The sequence below is a fragment of the Eupeodes corollae genome, chromosome 1 (genome assembly GCF_945859685.1).
Source record: "Eupeodes corollae chromosome 1, idEupCoro1.1, whole genome shotgun sequence".
Classification (NCBI taxonomy): Eukaryota; Metazoa; Arthropoda; class Insecta; order Diptera; family Syrphidae; genus Eupeodes; species Eupeodes corollae.
This window is the reverse complement of record NC_079147.1, coordinates 293,144,857-293,161,346: the sequence shown is the minus strand read 5'-3', so window position 1 is coordinate 293,161,346 and position 16,490 is coordinate 293,144,857. Positions and strand designations below refer to the sequence as shown.

The window sequence follows — 16,490 nt, the reverse complement described above, 5'->3', positions numbered from 1 at the left end:
GTTCTTCTTCCAAGTCTTGGACATCAGAAGCTGTATTACTGTGCCTGTTATCAGAAGCGGCCAGTGTTTCGGAAGTATTCTCTCCATTCGGAGATGCAGAAGGTGGAGTTTCCTCGGTTAGCTCAGCAGAAGGTGGAGTTTTCTCAGTTAACTCACCAGAAGGTTGTTGGGGTGCCACTGTAACTGTACTTTCATACAATGCCCGAAGTTGAGCTAGAGAAGCCGTGTCTGGCACATCTACTCCAGCGCTCTGAAGTGCTTCAACCAATTGTGCTTTGTTGAGTTTTGTCATAGCTGGCTTTAAATCCGCAAAAAGAGGTAATATACACAATAATTTAGTTTTCTTTTGGTGTATTACCCCACACCTGACGTTGTGGTATATAATTTCTTTATTAAAATATAACTCTTATTTAAAGACTACAAATCTAATTCGACTGGCTTGGGCGCGTCCGTTGAATAGAATAGCCGTTAGAATACAAATTTTTATGAGAGCGAGCCAAACAACCTTTTGTCTCGCTTCTATGTCTCAGGTTTCAGAGTTTCGCGCTCAGCGTGCGACATCTAGCTACGAAACTCTGAAACCTAAACATAAGGGGAATTACACATTATTAATGATAGTTGCCTTAATTTTATACTACACATTTTAACTTAATTTTTCTTTATACATAGAGAACAAATTATTTTGTAATTAACAGATTAACTTTTCTCTATTAAAATGAAAAGGATAGATTGCAATTGTAGTATAAAATTAAGGCAACTATCATTAATAATGTGTAATTCCCCTTATGTTTAGGTTTCAGAGTTTCGTAGCTAGATGTCGCACGCTGAGCGCGAAACTCTGAAACCTGAGACATAGAAGCGAGACAAAAGGTTGTTTGGCTCGCTCTCATAAAAATTTGTATTCTAACGGCTATTCTATTCAACGGACGCGCCCAAGCCAGTCGAATTAGATTTGTAGTCTTTAAATAAGAGTTATATTTTAATAAAGAAATTATATACCACAACGTCAGGTGTGGGGTAATACACCAAAAGAAAACTAAATTATTGTGTATATTACCTCTTTTTGCGGATTTAAAGCCAGCTATGACAAAACTCAACAAAGCACAATTGGTTGAAGCACTTCAGAGCGCTGGAGTAGATGTGCCAGACACGGCTTCTCTAGCTCAACTTCGGGCATTGTATGAAAGTACAGTTACAGTGGCACCCCAACAACCTTCTGGTGAGTTAACTGAGAAAACTCCACCTTCTGCTGAGCTAACCGAGGAAACTCCACCTTCTGCATCTCCGAATGGAGAGAATACTTCCGAAACACTGGCCGCTTCTGATAACAGGCACAGTAATACAGCTTCTGATGTCCAAGACTTGGAAGAAGAACAAGAGCTGGCCAGACTTGAGCGTCGGAAAAAAATCCTTGAGCTAAGGAAAGAATTGGACCAGATGGAAGCGCCCACAACATCTTCGGTTGCACCATGGCGTGCAGTGGACTTCTCAGACATCGAAAATGCTGTTCCTGCATTCAACGGTGACGATCCATACAGCATCACTAAATGGATAGTTGACTACGAAGATGTGACCGACTCGCTGGGATGCGATGACCGATGCAAGTACTTGTCTGCACGCCGTCTCATGCAGGGAACTGCGAAAATGCTGTTACGCACGGTCTACGTTGACAACTGGGATTCTTTGAAGCAAATACTTATCAAAGAATTCGACCATAAGATGAGCAGACAGCAGGTCTATCGTCAACTGAGTGAGAGAGTACGTCGTCAGGGCGAGCCACTTCTTCGATATGTCATATGTATGCAAGAACTTGGGTCACATGCTGAAATCGATGAGGCAGAGTTGATCGAATTCATTATCGATGGTTTGAGGGATTCACCAGCAAATGTCTCTATTCTTTTTGCCGCCAAAACTATAGTAGAGCTCAAAAACCTCTTGCCACGATACGAAAAAAGAAGAGTTCCGAGGACTATGGTTGCTAGGGCAACAACTTCTGGAGGAAATATGGTTCCCTCAACTTCAGCATCAAACAACGAGCAGTCCAAGAGATGTTTTAATTGCTCAAAGTATGGGCACATCGCAGCAAAATGTCCAAAGGAGCAACGACCAGCTGGATCCTGTTTCAAATGTGCTGACGAGGGGCACACTTACAAAAACTGCCCTTATATTGTGAAGACCAGAGTTGGAGCCGTGAACCGGGATGCCCTACATGATGACACCAAGGAGCTGACTCAGAGTTTGGATGCTGTTCAGATGGTGAGTGTCGCCTTTATGACAAATAAGAATAAGTGCACAAAATTTATCGATTGTTGTTCTCTTTTGGATACCGGTAGTCCGATTAGTTTCATACGAAAGTCTGTTCTGCCTGAAGAAATTAACGTTCAAGAATCATTAACGTATTCAAGATTTAAAGGATTAGGAAACATTAAACTCTTTACGTACGGTACGATTAATTGTTATATTAATATAAAAGATAATTTAAATCTTGTTTCCCTTATGGTTATTCCAGATGAAGTAACTCCTATACCTTTACTTATTGGTCGTGATCTCCTTGAAATCTTTAATATAAAACTTAACATGAACTGTAATAAAGTTAATATAACTTCTGAGCAGTGTCAAAATGAAATTTGTTCGAATAAAGTTTTTCTTTCTAACCAATTGTATATGTGCACTTATTCTGATGAAAAAACCGAACCTTCAGAGTGTAGTCATTATAAGAACAACATAAATGATGTTTTTGGGAGCAGCGTATTAGCCGGTGAATTAAAGATACAACCTAAAGAACTTAGTGATTGCTTCAAAGACAAGTTGAATACATTTGATCATGATCGGATTAAGCTTAAAGACGATCTTGATGTGAAGAGAGAATACAATAATGTTGAGGTAGATAGTGATTTATTTGGCTGCCATGCTTTTGAGATTATATGGGATAGAAAAGATTATATAGATATTGATTCAAATCTTAGTTTAGACATTTCAAAAACTATTAAAAATATAGTATCTCAAAATTATTTGAATTTTGATAAAACTATGGTTTCACCAAAGGATTTTGAGATGCACATTAGACTTACATCTGATATTCCTGTTTGTTTTGCTCCGCGAAGGCTATCAGTCTCAGAAAAAGGTACTGTGAGTGAAATAATAAAAGACCTATTGGAAAAACGAATTATTCAGCCAAGTAGTTCTCCGTATGCTGCACCAATAGTTTTAGTTAAGAAAAAATCTGGTGAAACCAGAATGTGTATAGACTATCGAGCATTGAACAAACGTACAGTAAGAGATCCTCATCCAATACCATTGATAGACGATTGCATTGAATACCTGGAGGGGAAGAAGGTTATGACCTTATTAGACCTTAAGAGTGGGTTTTACCAGGTAAAGGTAGCAGCAGATTCAACACAATTAACATCTTTCGTAACCCCGAACGGTCAATGGGAATTTCTTAAAATGCCTTTCGGCCTTAAGAATGCGCCCAGTGTTTTTCAGAGATTCATAATTCAAATTTTTCGTGAATTTATAGACAGAGGAGATATAGTTGTCTACCTAGATGATATATTAATTGCTAGTAAAACTATTACTGAACATTTTGAGATACTTACTAAAATTTTATGTTGTGTAGCGAAGAATGGGTTGGAGCTCAACTTGTCAAAATGTCGCTTTGCATATTCGAAACTTGATTACTTAGGGTTTAAAGTAACGGAACATGGCATCCAACCTAGTGATTCCCATATTCGAGCGATTGCTCAATATCCTGTGCCTAAAGACAGAAAGAAATTGCATTCATTTTTAGGACTTTGTTCATACTTTCGCAGGTTTGTCGAATCCTTTTCAAGAATAGCAAGACCTCTTTATAATTTATTAAAAGCTGAAACTCCTTTTAGATTTACTTCCGAATGCGAAGATGTTTTTCAGACTTTAAAGGAACGGTTAACATCTCCACCTGTATTGGCAATCTATAGTCCAAGGAAAGAAACAGAACTGCATTGCGATGCAAGTTCATTAGGGTATGGTGCAGTTCTACTCCAACGACAAGAAGATGATAAATTACATCCGGTAGCATTCTTCTCTAAAAGCACCACTGATCAAGAGGCCAAATACCATAGTTTTGAATTGGAAACTTTAGCCATAATTTCAGCTTTACGTCGGTTCCGTGTTTATTTGCAAGGTATTCCTTTTACAATCGTAACTGATTGCAGTTCTTTAACAATGACACTGAACAAAAAGAATGTTAATCATAGAATTGCTCGATGGGCCTTAGAGCTGGAGGATTATGATTATAAGGTCAAACATCGTAGTGGTGCCAATATGAATCATGTTGATGCCTTAAGCAGATGTAATGTTATATCCGTTATTGACTCTGAGGATGTTGATTTCCAACTCAGAGCAGCCCAAAATCGAGATGTAAAGATTTTGGAAATGAAAAACAAACTATATTTAAAAGATAATAATTCGTTTTTAGTTCAGGATGGTATTGTCTTCAAAAAAAATAAAAATGGTAAACTTCGATTCTATGTCCCATCTGAAATGGAAACTAATGTTATAAGAATGATCCATGAGAAAATTGGGCATTTAGGTGTAACAAAAAGCTCTGATCAAATTGGCCGTCACTATTGGTTTCCGAATGTTCAGGAAAAAGTTGAAAAATACATTAAAAATTGTATCCGTTGCATAATGCACTCAGCACCAGTTCGATCTAATATACGCAATTTGTTCAATATTCCTAAGGAGCCCATTCCATTCCATACAATACACTTGGATCATCTTGGTCCTCTCCCTTCAATAAAGTCAAAGAGAAAACATATATTAGTGGTAATAGATGCATTTACAAAGTTCACTAAATTATACCCAGTTGTATCTACAAGCTCAAAAGAAGTATGTGCAGCACTAAGAAAATATTTTGAGTATTACAGTAGGCCATCAAGAGTAATTACTGATAGGGGAACCTGCTTTACATCACTAGAGTTTAGTTCATTTGTTATAGACCAGAATATAGATCATGTTAAGGTGGCAGTTCATTCGCCACAGGCCAATGGTCAAGTAGAGCGAGTCAATAGGGTATTAACTGGCATGCTTGCTAAGCTTTCGGAACCAATCGAGCACTCAGATTGGGTTGTTACTTTAACACAAATAGAATTCGGACTAAATAACACTATACATCGCGCTATTCAAAATACACCAAGTCAATTGTTATTTGGTATTAACCAAAGGGGAGTAGTAATCGACAAATTAACAGAATTTCTTGATGATAAACAATTAAGTCAACTGGAAAGAAATCTTGAATTGTCAAGAGAAAAGGCTTCAGAAGCAATCACTAAGATTCAGGAATATAATATTAAATATTTTAATGAGCATAATAACCCGGCACGTATATACGATGAGGGTGATTATGTAGTAATAAAAAATGTAGATACAACAACCGGTGTAAATAAGAAATTGGTTCCAAAGTTCAGAGGCCCATACGTTGTTTACAAAATTCTACCTAATGATAGATACGTAATACGCGATATCGAAGGTTGTCAAATCACACAGCTGCCATATGATGGCATTGTCGAGTCTCGAAATATTCGACTTTGGAAGAATCGAGACTCTGAAGGTTCGGTTGATTAAGGGCGACACCTACCATCTCATGATTATAACTTAAGACTTGTTTGTTTAATTTAATCGTGGGCGATCAAATTGTCAGATTGGCCGAGTTGTAGTATAAAATTAAGGCAACTATCATTAATAATGTGTAATTCCCCTTATGTTTAGGTTTCAGAGTTTCGTAGCTAGATGTCGCACGCTGAGCGCGAAACTCTGAAACCTGAGACATAGAAGCGAGACAAAAGGTTGTTTGGCTCGCTCTCATAAAAATTTGTATTCTAACGGCTATTCTATTCAACGGACGCGCCCAAGCCAGTCGAATTAGATTTGTAGTCTTTAAATAAGAGTTATATTTTAATAAAGAAATTATATACCACACAATAAAAAGTTGCTTTTGTTTTGACTAACAAAAAATTGGATTAATTGTCCTAATTATTTAAATGGACCCTTAAAACTATATTCTCCTGTGGTCTATTTATAAATAAAAACATAGGGGCGTATTCATAGAGAATTACTAAAGTCATCATTTCTTGATCTATAGTTCAAGGCTTGTTGATTTAATAAAAACAGCTTTTATTCATAGTCGATTTTCCTGATATGTTTAGTAAAACCCCAGTTAAAGGTTGTACTTTAAATGACAGGTCAAAGCAAAAAAATACTGTTATAATTTCAAACTTGTTGTTTTGTGCTGTCATTCCTCAAATTTGATGTATAATATAATAATAATATATTAAAAAATGTGACTTTTTCTTTATCCAAAAGATATCATTCCAAAGAACTCTTGTCGCTTAATTCAAATGAATTGAACCGTGTTTTGTATATTTTTATTTTGAAGAAATCCATATTTTCTTCAATTGCCTTATCAATCCACATTTTTATTTGATATTTGATATAATTTCAGCTTTTCAATTTACAAACAAAAATTAAATATGGAGTTCAGCTGTGATAATTACAACTTAAACACAGCAATTGCTTTTAATAATAGTAGTTAAATCACAGATTAAGCCCTAAACTTAGGTTTAAATTTATTTATGAATAGCCTAAACTCTGGACTTGATTAATAACAACGTAGCAAGACTTTAGCAAACATCTATGAATATACCCCTGTGTGTATTTACGTTTGTACCCTAACACAGATTGTAATCTTTTATAAATTTTCCAATGTCAAAATAGGCGTTGGTAAATAAACTCGTTAATTCCTAGATTTTTTAGTACAAATTTTAACTTATGTTTGACCCTTGAACGGAGCATCACTAACTAGGTTAATTACTATATGAACAGTTTAACAACACCCTTAACCTAATTCAGCAACAAACACGCACTTTACTTCGGCCATTTTTGTTTTATCATGTCATTCAGCTATTCAGCAATTCATAATTCATCTCATCTCATCTACAACAAAACTCACCACACCAAAAATCGCATTTTTCTTCTTCTCTTGTCTTGGCCTCTCCGCATTTTGTGAAAATTTCATTTCTTCAACTTCAATCATAAATTAATTTAGCATCGGCCTGTAAGTGTGTTTTTTCTGTTCGATCCTTAACTTAAATTTAAATTAAAAGAAATTAATAAAAAAAAAAGTTTTCATTTGTTCTGAAAAATCACAAATTCACATCTAATCTAATTCAAAGTAATTGAATTTTATTTTCGTTTCTCATATTGGATAAAAAAGAAAAATTAATTTTAATTCAAATTTTCAACAAATTCTTAAACTTTTAAACATTTTTATCAAGAACCGCAAGTATTTTTTTCCTAAGAAATTTCTTCTATTTTTATTTTTGTTCATCCTTTTTCTTCTTCTATTAAAGAAAAATAATATAATTTTTATTTCGTGTTAAAGTGAACTTAGACCAAAAATCTAACAAAGGGTCGTGTTTAAAAAAAAAATTAAAAGACAATAAAATAGAAAGTATCTTTTTTTCATTCTCTGCTGCGATTTATTAATCTTTTAATCAGTTCATCATTTTGCTGTGGAAATCTAATTTATATATAATTTTTATTAAATGTAATAAAAAGAAAAAATCGGATCGAAAGTTCATAAGTAGAGAAATTAAAAGAAATAGAAATTTTTCCTTAGTTCTTTGTGGGGAATTTTGTTCATTTTTAATTCGTTCGTTCGTCGTTTCTTTCTCATCTTGTGTGGCTGTTTTTCTGCTCGTTCTTTCGTTCCAACAATGTTCTCGCAATAAAAGTTTTTGTTTCGTGTGTGAGAGTGAGATGAAAAATCTGTCGTTGTCGAGAGAGGGTTGATTTGATGGTGTCATGGAAAGAAGTACACTAGTACACTTTGTCTGGGAACTGGGAAGCAATAATAAATAAGCAAGAAGCAAGTGGATGGCTATGGATGTGGCTGGGTAAAAAAAGAGGAGCGGCAGTGTGGGTCTACTCTGCTGAAAGGCAGAAAGAATCGGGATAGTCGATAGTACATAAAGAATGCAAGGAGAGGAAAGAACCAACCCGAAGCTGTAGCCGCATCGAACCCAGCCAGGACAAGGCACAAGGGGACGACTTCATTTTGTTTCTTGTTTTTCCAACACAAGACTGAAAAAAGGTTTTCTTTTTTGTGGAAATTGTCAGCGGGTGCGGGTTGTGGTGGCGGCGGTTGTGTGGTGTTGGCGAGGGTGAGCGAGAGAGAAAGGAGTATAATAAACTAACTGTTAGTATTGCACTAGCAGAAAGCAATAGTTTGTCTTCCTCTTGCAAATATGGCTAAGCAGTACACGCGCCAGTCAAGCTTCAACAAAAGATTGTCATCCTCATCAGCCTAGCCTGGTCTCAGGCTTTGGCTGTGGCTCTGCGTCTGTGTTTGTGCTGAATGGCAACGTCGTCGTCGTTGGTCGCCGATTTGTCACCTCTTTCCACTTGCTAGAAGCTATGTTTAGGTGAGGTGACGAAACAAATCCAACCAACTTACACACCCTCCCTCCGTGTGTCGCTTAAATCGTTGAGAGCTGAGACCAACATCCGGAGACTAACACTAGAGTACAATCAGCCGTCTCTTTTTGTTTCTTATCAAACTGCACATATTCATTCATGTAACATGTCGCATATTATTTTTGTGAGGTGTGTAAAGTCAAAGTGTATTTTAGGGAAACGGAGAGAGGTAGGAGAAGTGCTAGTACCAGGTACCTACCTGTCAAAAGTACCTACACTTTGGCCTTGTCGTTTCCTTATGTGAATGTGATAATTTTTTTAATTTCATCTTTTTGTGAAATTAATCTTACTTTTGTTTAATTACTCGGGTTAATGATTCTTTTGTTCCACTATATTCTTCTGTCTTCTCTTCTTCTCTCCTCCGGTCATTTGGAATTCTTGGGAATTCATCATTTTTTTTGTTTCTGGCTATGCCTATGGTGTTAAGAAAGCGAAAGAAGGATGTCAATATTGCTCATAAATATTCACTTAACCAAATGAACAAGTAGATACACTTTTCTCGGAGGAGAGAATAGAAGAAAAAGAAAAACATTAGATGGAAATTGAAAAATCCGTTGTCCTGCACGTTGCCAAATTTCTTCCTCTTATTTATTTTATTTTTATTGTTTTGGGGAAATTGTATTGTAGTGTTTGGATTTTCTTGTTTTTCTTTCTTTCTTCTTTTTTCAAAAATGCTTAGTTGTTTTCAAAACATCTTTTTTAGGTTCTTGGGAAAATTGTAGGTATGCATGGTGGAAGCAATTTTACAACATTTATTCGGCAGGGTTTAGGTTTAGTCCTGAAATTAGGTCAAAATGTATACAAGCCTCTAATATTTCTTTTTTTTTATCGCACATCTCAGCCAGCACTTGTTCTCCTAATGTTGGGTTTGGAGACGGATGGGGGTTAGGTATATTCTTTTCAAGAGGTTTTTGCCATGTTTTATTAAAGGGGTTGGGCTGCTTTTAGTTATGTACAGATATTGATTTCTTTTTGTTTGGATTGCAGAAAAAGTGACAATGTTTAATAAAGCTAAGGTGTAAGATAATTAGCTACAGCATCTGAGTTGCTAGATTTTCTTTTATGAAGGTATAGGTAGGTACTTGACAAGAACTAATAAAAGAGTGACTTATAAGTTACAACAGTGTTTGAAAAGCTTTAAATAATTAAAGAGTATCTACAACTTACTTCTATACTCGTTATTTGGTTAGTTGCTTTTTGTTATCAGAAAAACCAACCAAGAAAGATTACCGGTTTTAGAAGATTACCGGTTGTTTTTTACAGCTTTAGAGCTTTAAGACACTTATTATAAGAAACGAATCGAACCTTCAACTTGAAGCGAACGTTTGAGAAATCCAATATAGAGTAAAATTAAGATGGGTTAATTTAGACGGTCAAATAGGTTAACATCGCTTTTTCAAAATAGTTGGCTTTTGAAGTAAATATTGAAATGGTGTTCACGAAATGAGTGATTTAAAAAAAAAAACGTTCAATTTCAATCTAAAGTAATATTCGCTTCTCGTAACAAGGGCGTACAAAATAATTGCCCGACGGTTCCTCTCTTGATTGATTATATCTCAGTCGTTGATTTTGGATCCTACGAAATACAAAATATCGCCAACTATATTCAAGTTACCTACGCCTCTAAAACTTCGGACTACATATCTTATGCGGTGAAAGATGAGAACAAGTCATGGTTATTCTCCTGGACAATGGATATATTCAGATAACATAAGAGACTTAATTTGCAGTAGATTGTATTCTTTTAACGTAAATTTTGACCAACGCAAATAGTTAGTTGGTCAAACGTCATAAACTTTAAACTCGGAACTTTAGTTTACTAACTTCTACTTTCAGTTAAATATGCAAAACAACTAAAATCATTATTGTTTACAAAAAACCTTTCAGGAAAGCTACAAGTCCATCTCTTATTCCTTTTTCTGTTTGAAAACTAACGCTTTTACATAAAACATCAAATGGAAGTGTGCAATTTAATCATAGAGTAATAAAGTTAAGCTTTCAGTTTATTGAAAAATCATGATAAGCTCTCATTTTGACTTAAGTTAAATTGACTTGATAGCTAAGGAAATTTTTCTTGACTAACTTTCCAGTCGACTTTCCAATAAAAATGCCTTTCAAATCAAATTGGGTGGCGCAACAGTCCATGAAGAACCAGGGCCTAGTGACTTACAACTCTCAACCATTCCTGTGTGCGAGTAATGTTGTCAGGAATGGAGGGGACCTACAGTTTAAATGCCGATTCCGAACGGCTAATTTGAGAAAGCACTTTTTCATGACAAGAGTTACTCTTGGAGAATTTGTCAATTCCTCGCAAGAGGCAGTACCCGTGAAAAGACTTTAGATGGCATAGGCAGGGATCGAACCCAAGACCTCTGGCATGACAGTCCAACGCACTAACCATCATGCCACGGGTACTACAACTACTACTACAAAAATGCCTTTATAAGAATGTAATTTTTGTGGCAGCTGGCCAATCAGATACTAGAAACTTACCTTACTTTAAAGTCCCTTATTTCGTCTGACACTGTCCAATGCCTTATATTTACAGCACAAAGATCTGCTATACTTTAAGCGACTTAAAATCTACTCCATCTTCATGAAAAATGTATTATAGGTATTCTTCGACAGACATTTTAGTAATCAATTTAATTTTTAACTCAACAACATAGCAGCAACACTAAAATAATACCAGAAAAATGCGGTAGGCGGTTTCCAAATGGGTTAGAAAAGACTCGTATTTAATCGTAGTTTTAAACTGTGTCTTACGTTTTTGTAAGAAATTTTGGTTATTCAAAATGTTATGGAGAAAACATTTGGCGTGCTGAAATGTCATTTTAAATAGTTTGTCTGTTCCCTCAAATACAAAGTTGAAGCTGAAACTGAAACTTCTCACGAATCAAGTGCATAACATAAAACGTCAATGTTTATTACTTTTAAGAGGAACTACTATTGCTTTAAAACGGTTTCCTTTTGTCAAATTTAAATCACTTCAAAATCACAAAAGTCGGAATGTAGAACACGGAAATTAAATTTTTTAAATTAACAGTGTTTTCTCATCACAATATTTTAAAGCTTTTTATAGAGACCCTTAACTCACTGTACCTCAATGGAAAGTGGCCCCCGGAAATTCACTTGGTTTTAAGTTCGAAAAAAAAAAGATTTCGATTTAATTTCACGTAAGAGTGGATTGTTTAAGGGCCTTAATTTGCTGAAAAAAAACTTAAATTTTTATGATCAACATAAACGCTTTTCTCTACATAAACAGTAACATAGGTGCTTATGTTATACCAAAGCTACTTTAGTTTTAGCAAATGGTCCTAAGCTATAAAATTCAAACATTAAAGCAATTTGGACTCCCGGCCATGTTAAAAAATGCGACAAAAAGCACCTGTATTTACTTAAGCTCACTAACTAAAGGTTCTACTATCATTACAAGAATGGAAATCACTTTAATTTACGCCGATGTACCCCACTAACTGTTCGTTTGACTTGAACTTCATGCTATCAACACCTCCTTAACATAAAAAGAACCCTAATCTGCTTCATTTGCTAAACCCGTCTTTATAACAAATTTTGGATCATTGTCTGTTGTCACATTCTATAATTAAAAAAAATATTCAAAAACAAAATATATGAAATCCTCAAGAACGTTTCTCAAAAAAGCCAAAAATTGCTGATAAGCTACGAGTAACAGTCCATTCGATCAGTCCAAATTGTCACTACTTTTTTCGAGAAATCCAATGACTTGCGAGAGCCCCATTAAATGTAATCGATTGGCTTCTCTTTATTTACGACAATTTCACAGTTTAGAAGCGTTGTTCTGGTGTTAAACGATTTATGAACTTATTTTAATTCAATTTTCTAGTCACAGCCGATGTGAATTAATTAGACTTATTGCACGCTCTTGAAGAAAATTCATACTACCAATGCCAAAACAAGAGTGTCAAAACTTCAATTCTAACAAAAATATTTGTGATACGATTTAGAGTTCATAAACATTGGTATCTGAAGTCTCAGATTCGTTGTTAACATTTTAGTTACTACGGATATTGATGTTTAATCGTTTTTTGCATTCACCGTACAAAATATTCTTAGATTTATGCTGTGAATGACGAATGAGAAAATTGACCCCAGTAGATAACGAAGCCCGCAACATTACGGCAGCTAAAACTGAGAAGTCGTTTTTTTCGAATGAGGGAAAGCACCAATAAAAATGTGTTCCCAAGTTTCATTTACCCGGTTGCTGGCTATGCTCATAATCTGGATCTGGGACAAAGTATCTTTTCACGGGTACTGCCTTTTGCCAGAAATGCATAATTTATCCGAGAGTAATTATTGCCACAAAAAAGTTCATATCCAATCGTATTCCGCATAGCATCAAAGGTCGTCCTATTTCATATAAATAAATAAATAAGGTGTCGCAACAGTCCGTAGAAAACCAGGGCCTAGTGACTACAACTCTCAACCATTCATGTGTGCGAGTAATTGCAGAGATGAAGGGGACCTTCATTTTATATGCCAAATCCGAACGGCCAATTGGAGGAAGCAGTTTTCCATGACAAGAATTACTCTTGGTGATTTGTCAATTCCTCGCAAGAGGCGGTACCCGTGAATAAAACTTTAGGCCAGGGATCGAACCCAAGACCCTTCGCATGACAGTCCAACGTACTAACCTTCATACCATGGGTAATGCTATTTCATATAGTAAATTAAAATCCATAGCAAATTGCTGGCTTTATTTCTATACGAAGTATTTCGCTATTTTAATTTGTATAAGTTATTTGTGTGTTCTAAAATGGTTGGTTCGGGATCAATCAACTTCAGTACAATAGTACAAATAGTCATCTAAATTTAGCATTACCATTTGTTCGCAAAATTGTTTTTTAACGCTTTGAAAATGAGTGAATCTTACTTGTCTCTTCTTTTGTTAAATCGGTTTTAATACACAAATAATGTTTCATTTTTTCCAAAATAAACCATTTTTAATTCGGTTAGTTTTGAAAAATGTTAAGATCTGCATTGCATACAGGTCCTATGTACATCTAGCCTTTTGCTAAAACTGCTATAAATATTTAACAACCTGCATTTAAAAAAGTTATAAGTTAACCGCAACAGGTGGTGGGATACCATTTTGTTTGAATAATTATTTCAATTAGTGCCTAGAAGCATATTTAATCAAACAATCAATTTCAATTATTTTTTAAAACAAAAAAAGAATTGAATCTAAAGACATAAGCAAACTATGTATATACCTACTTACCAATAGTTGGTTTTGCAACGTGACGGTACAATTGCGCTATAATATTTAATATCATATCATATCACACTCGATGTCATTTACTTATGGTCACATTTTTAATGAACACTTCCCTTGAGATTTTAGAGATGTGATTTATTTGAAAATTGTGAGTTTTCTCGATAAATCTTTGGCCTTGTGAGCCCTTGAACTTAATCAATGATGTATAGGTAAAAGTTTGTAGACATTTTTCAATCACAGCCAAAATATATTTCGAATCCAATACAAATAAGTAAGACTTAAATGAAATGACGCAGAGTGTGTTTCAATAAATTGTGGTTATGATGTATTCATATACAGATTTAAGACGGCATTGAAGCTCCTCTGCCTCTCCTATCTTTCTTATATTTGTTGTTTTTTTGTGTAGGATACCTCACATGTTTTTAACATCTAGTTTTTTTTTTTACTTATTTTGTAAAAGAATAACGTGAGCGAACTCACCTTTGTGACGTGCATTGATTTTTTCAACTTTTTTTCTTCTATTTGACGAACGTGGGTAAATGTTTCTCAATAAAACTATATAACAACAACTTCAAGCCATCCGTCGTCGTTGGTCGTCCGTCGCGTCGGTTGTCGAGAAGAGAACTTGATTTCAATGCAGTGCAGAGGAAAAGGAAATCAACAATAAACAACTATAATACCCTGTGTTGCACACACTCTCTTCAATGGCTATACCTATAAATATTTGTGTATATTTAAAACCAACTTTTGTGCCTCTGCATCTTGGTTTGTGATGCACCAGTAGAACACAAGCTAGATATTTATATGGCCAAAGCTAGAGTATACCTACAGTTTAGGTAAGGTAGAAATTATACGAGTATGTATGGCAATGAAGAAGAAAATGAGTGTTTTCCGCTTTTGATATATACTCGATTGGCTTGGTGTGCTCCCCTGTGCTCTGTACTGTGTGGTGTTGTTGTTGACAACAACGACGGAGACGACAACGTCCTTTTGGCTGTATTGTAGCTTTTATGGGTTTCCCTGCCAATTTTGGTCGTCTTTTCGCCTGCTTCTCTTGTCTTCTTTTTTTCTATTCAATCGATTTTCGAAAATGATGCACTCTTACGTGGAAGGCTGAAGGTTAGCAACCCACCACAAAAACACACGTTTTCTGTTGGGTTATTTAGATGCATCTGCATCGTCAGCTTTGGGGTTGAACAGAAAACAAAAACAACAACACAAAATTAAAAAAAATAAATGTTATAGATAAATTTAAATTAATTATTTTTGCGAAGTGATTTTTGCTTCTGTTTGTGCATCTTTTTCCCCACAAGCTTTCTATTCCATGGGTTGTTTTGTTGTAGAGTTTGAAAATGGAAGAGACTCGAAGTCTGTTTTATCTCAAAATTAAAATTTTTGTTTATAGATAGAAGCATTCGTGTGTGTGGGGTGTGGGAAAGAAGAGCGAGAGATCAGCAGGAGGAAAGAATTATTCGCTCAAGTACATTGATGTACAGTGTACATGTATGTATGTCGTCGTTTAGTTTGTAGATAGGTAGGTATACCTACTATTTCCGATTTATAAATGACGATAATAAAGTGGTGCCCCCGAGTGCGCAAAGCTGTTTACCATGGAAATTCATATTTTTTTTATTAGTTTCAACTCATTTCATTTAATTTTTTGTACATATATAATATATATACTATTTGCAATTTCATTGAGATTGCTTTTCTTTTTTTTTTATCTTTTGCTCAAGCTCTCTTGAGTAAGTTGATGTCAAAAGGCCAACATCAAAAGGTCGATTGACATCAGTCAGGTAAAAAATAAATATAAAATTAGTTATTTCTCTGCAATGAGTTGTGTATAGGAACGAACCTCAACAGGAAGAAAAATCTCGATAGTGTGTTATGTAGATTTCTTTGACGTAACATTTAACGTCATATGCACAAATCTGTTGATTTTAAAAGTTCCTATTTATAGTTAGTAAAAGTACCTATCTAGTTTACTGTGTTGATGTTTTCTAAAAAGGCTTTTGAATCTCTAAAGGGAGCGATCTATTTGAATGAAGAGTTGAGCACCTACAAATATGCATACATACTTCTTAGAAACACATATTATACATTTCCAAAAGGAGTCCACTTTTGGCAAGATGTCTCATTTATATGCAAATCGCATCTGATCTTTTCAAATCAAGAAAGATTTAAGTTTTTTTTTTCATTTATTTATTTTTATTTCAATTTAAAAATAAATGGACTTTAAACTTGAATATTTCCATATATTTGTTATTACTTAATGAGTTTTGAAAAAAAGAGAAACTAGACATACTTTATGCATCTTTTCATGACCATGAAAAAATAAAGAAGTGAAAATAGACAAATAATGAGGTATTTCCGTTTTTTTTTTAATCTTATGAATCGATGTGTTCAAAAAATACGATCGAGCTTTTCACAGCCTCCCCGGAGAATATACGTAATACCAATGGCAGCCAAAATCATAGCCCCAGTCTTAACTTAAATATTGCCACGGAACTCCAAATTTTGTAAGGGAAGTTTTTGCTTTTTTTTAGGAAAGGATCTGATATCTTTTTTGTCATTCGCTGCAAAAAATCTTTTCTTCTGCGAGATCTGTGATAAGGTCAAACGCCTTTCTAAATTGTTTCATTGGTAGACATGCAACTTCGCTTTATTGAATCATTTAAAAAAATTGAATACCACAAGTCCTTTCATCTAAAAGCAA

General features: G+C 34.9%; 2 long non-coding RNA genes across 2 annotated transcripts in view; one reads left to right on the top strand and one right to left on the bottom strand.

Moving 5' to 3' along the window:
• Nucleotides 1-4,433: 4,433 nt before the first annotated feature.
• Nucleotides 4,434-5,963, bottom strand: LOC129940384 (uncharacterized). The gene is made up of 2 exons (XR_008780675.1): nt 4,846-5,963; nt 4,434-4,774 (listed from the first exon to the last, which is right to left on the bottom strand). It is a non-coding gene; the product is annotated as an uncharacterized LOC129940384 (long non-coding RNA).
• Nucleotides 5,964-7,076: 1,113 nt separating this feature from the next.
• The window catches only part of LOC129940383 (uncharacterized), a 36,455-nt gene continuing 27,041 nt past the window's right edge, over nt 7,077-16,490 (top strand). Inside the window, exon 1 of the long non-coding RNA XR_008780674.1 lies at nt 7,077-7,213. This is a non-coding gene — a long non-coding RNA (uncharacterized LOC129940383). The remainder of the gene's footprint in view (nt 7,214-16,490) is intronic.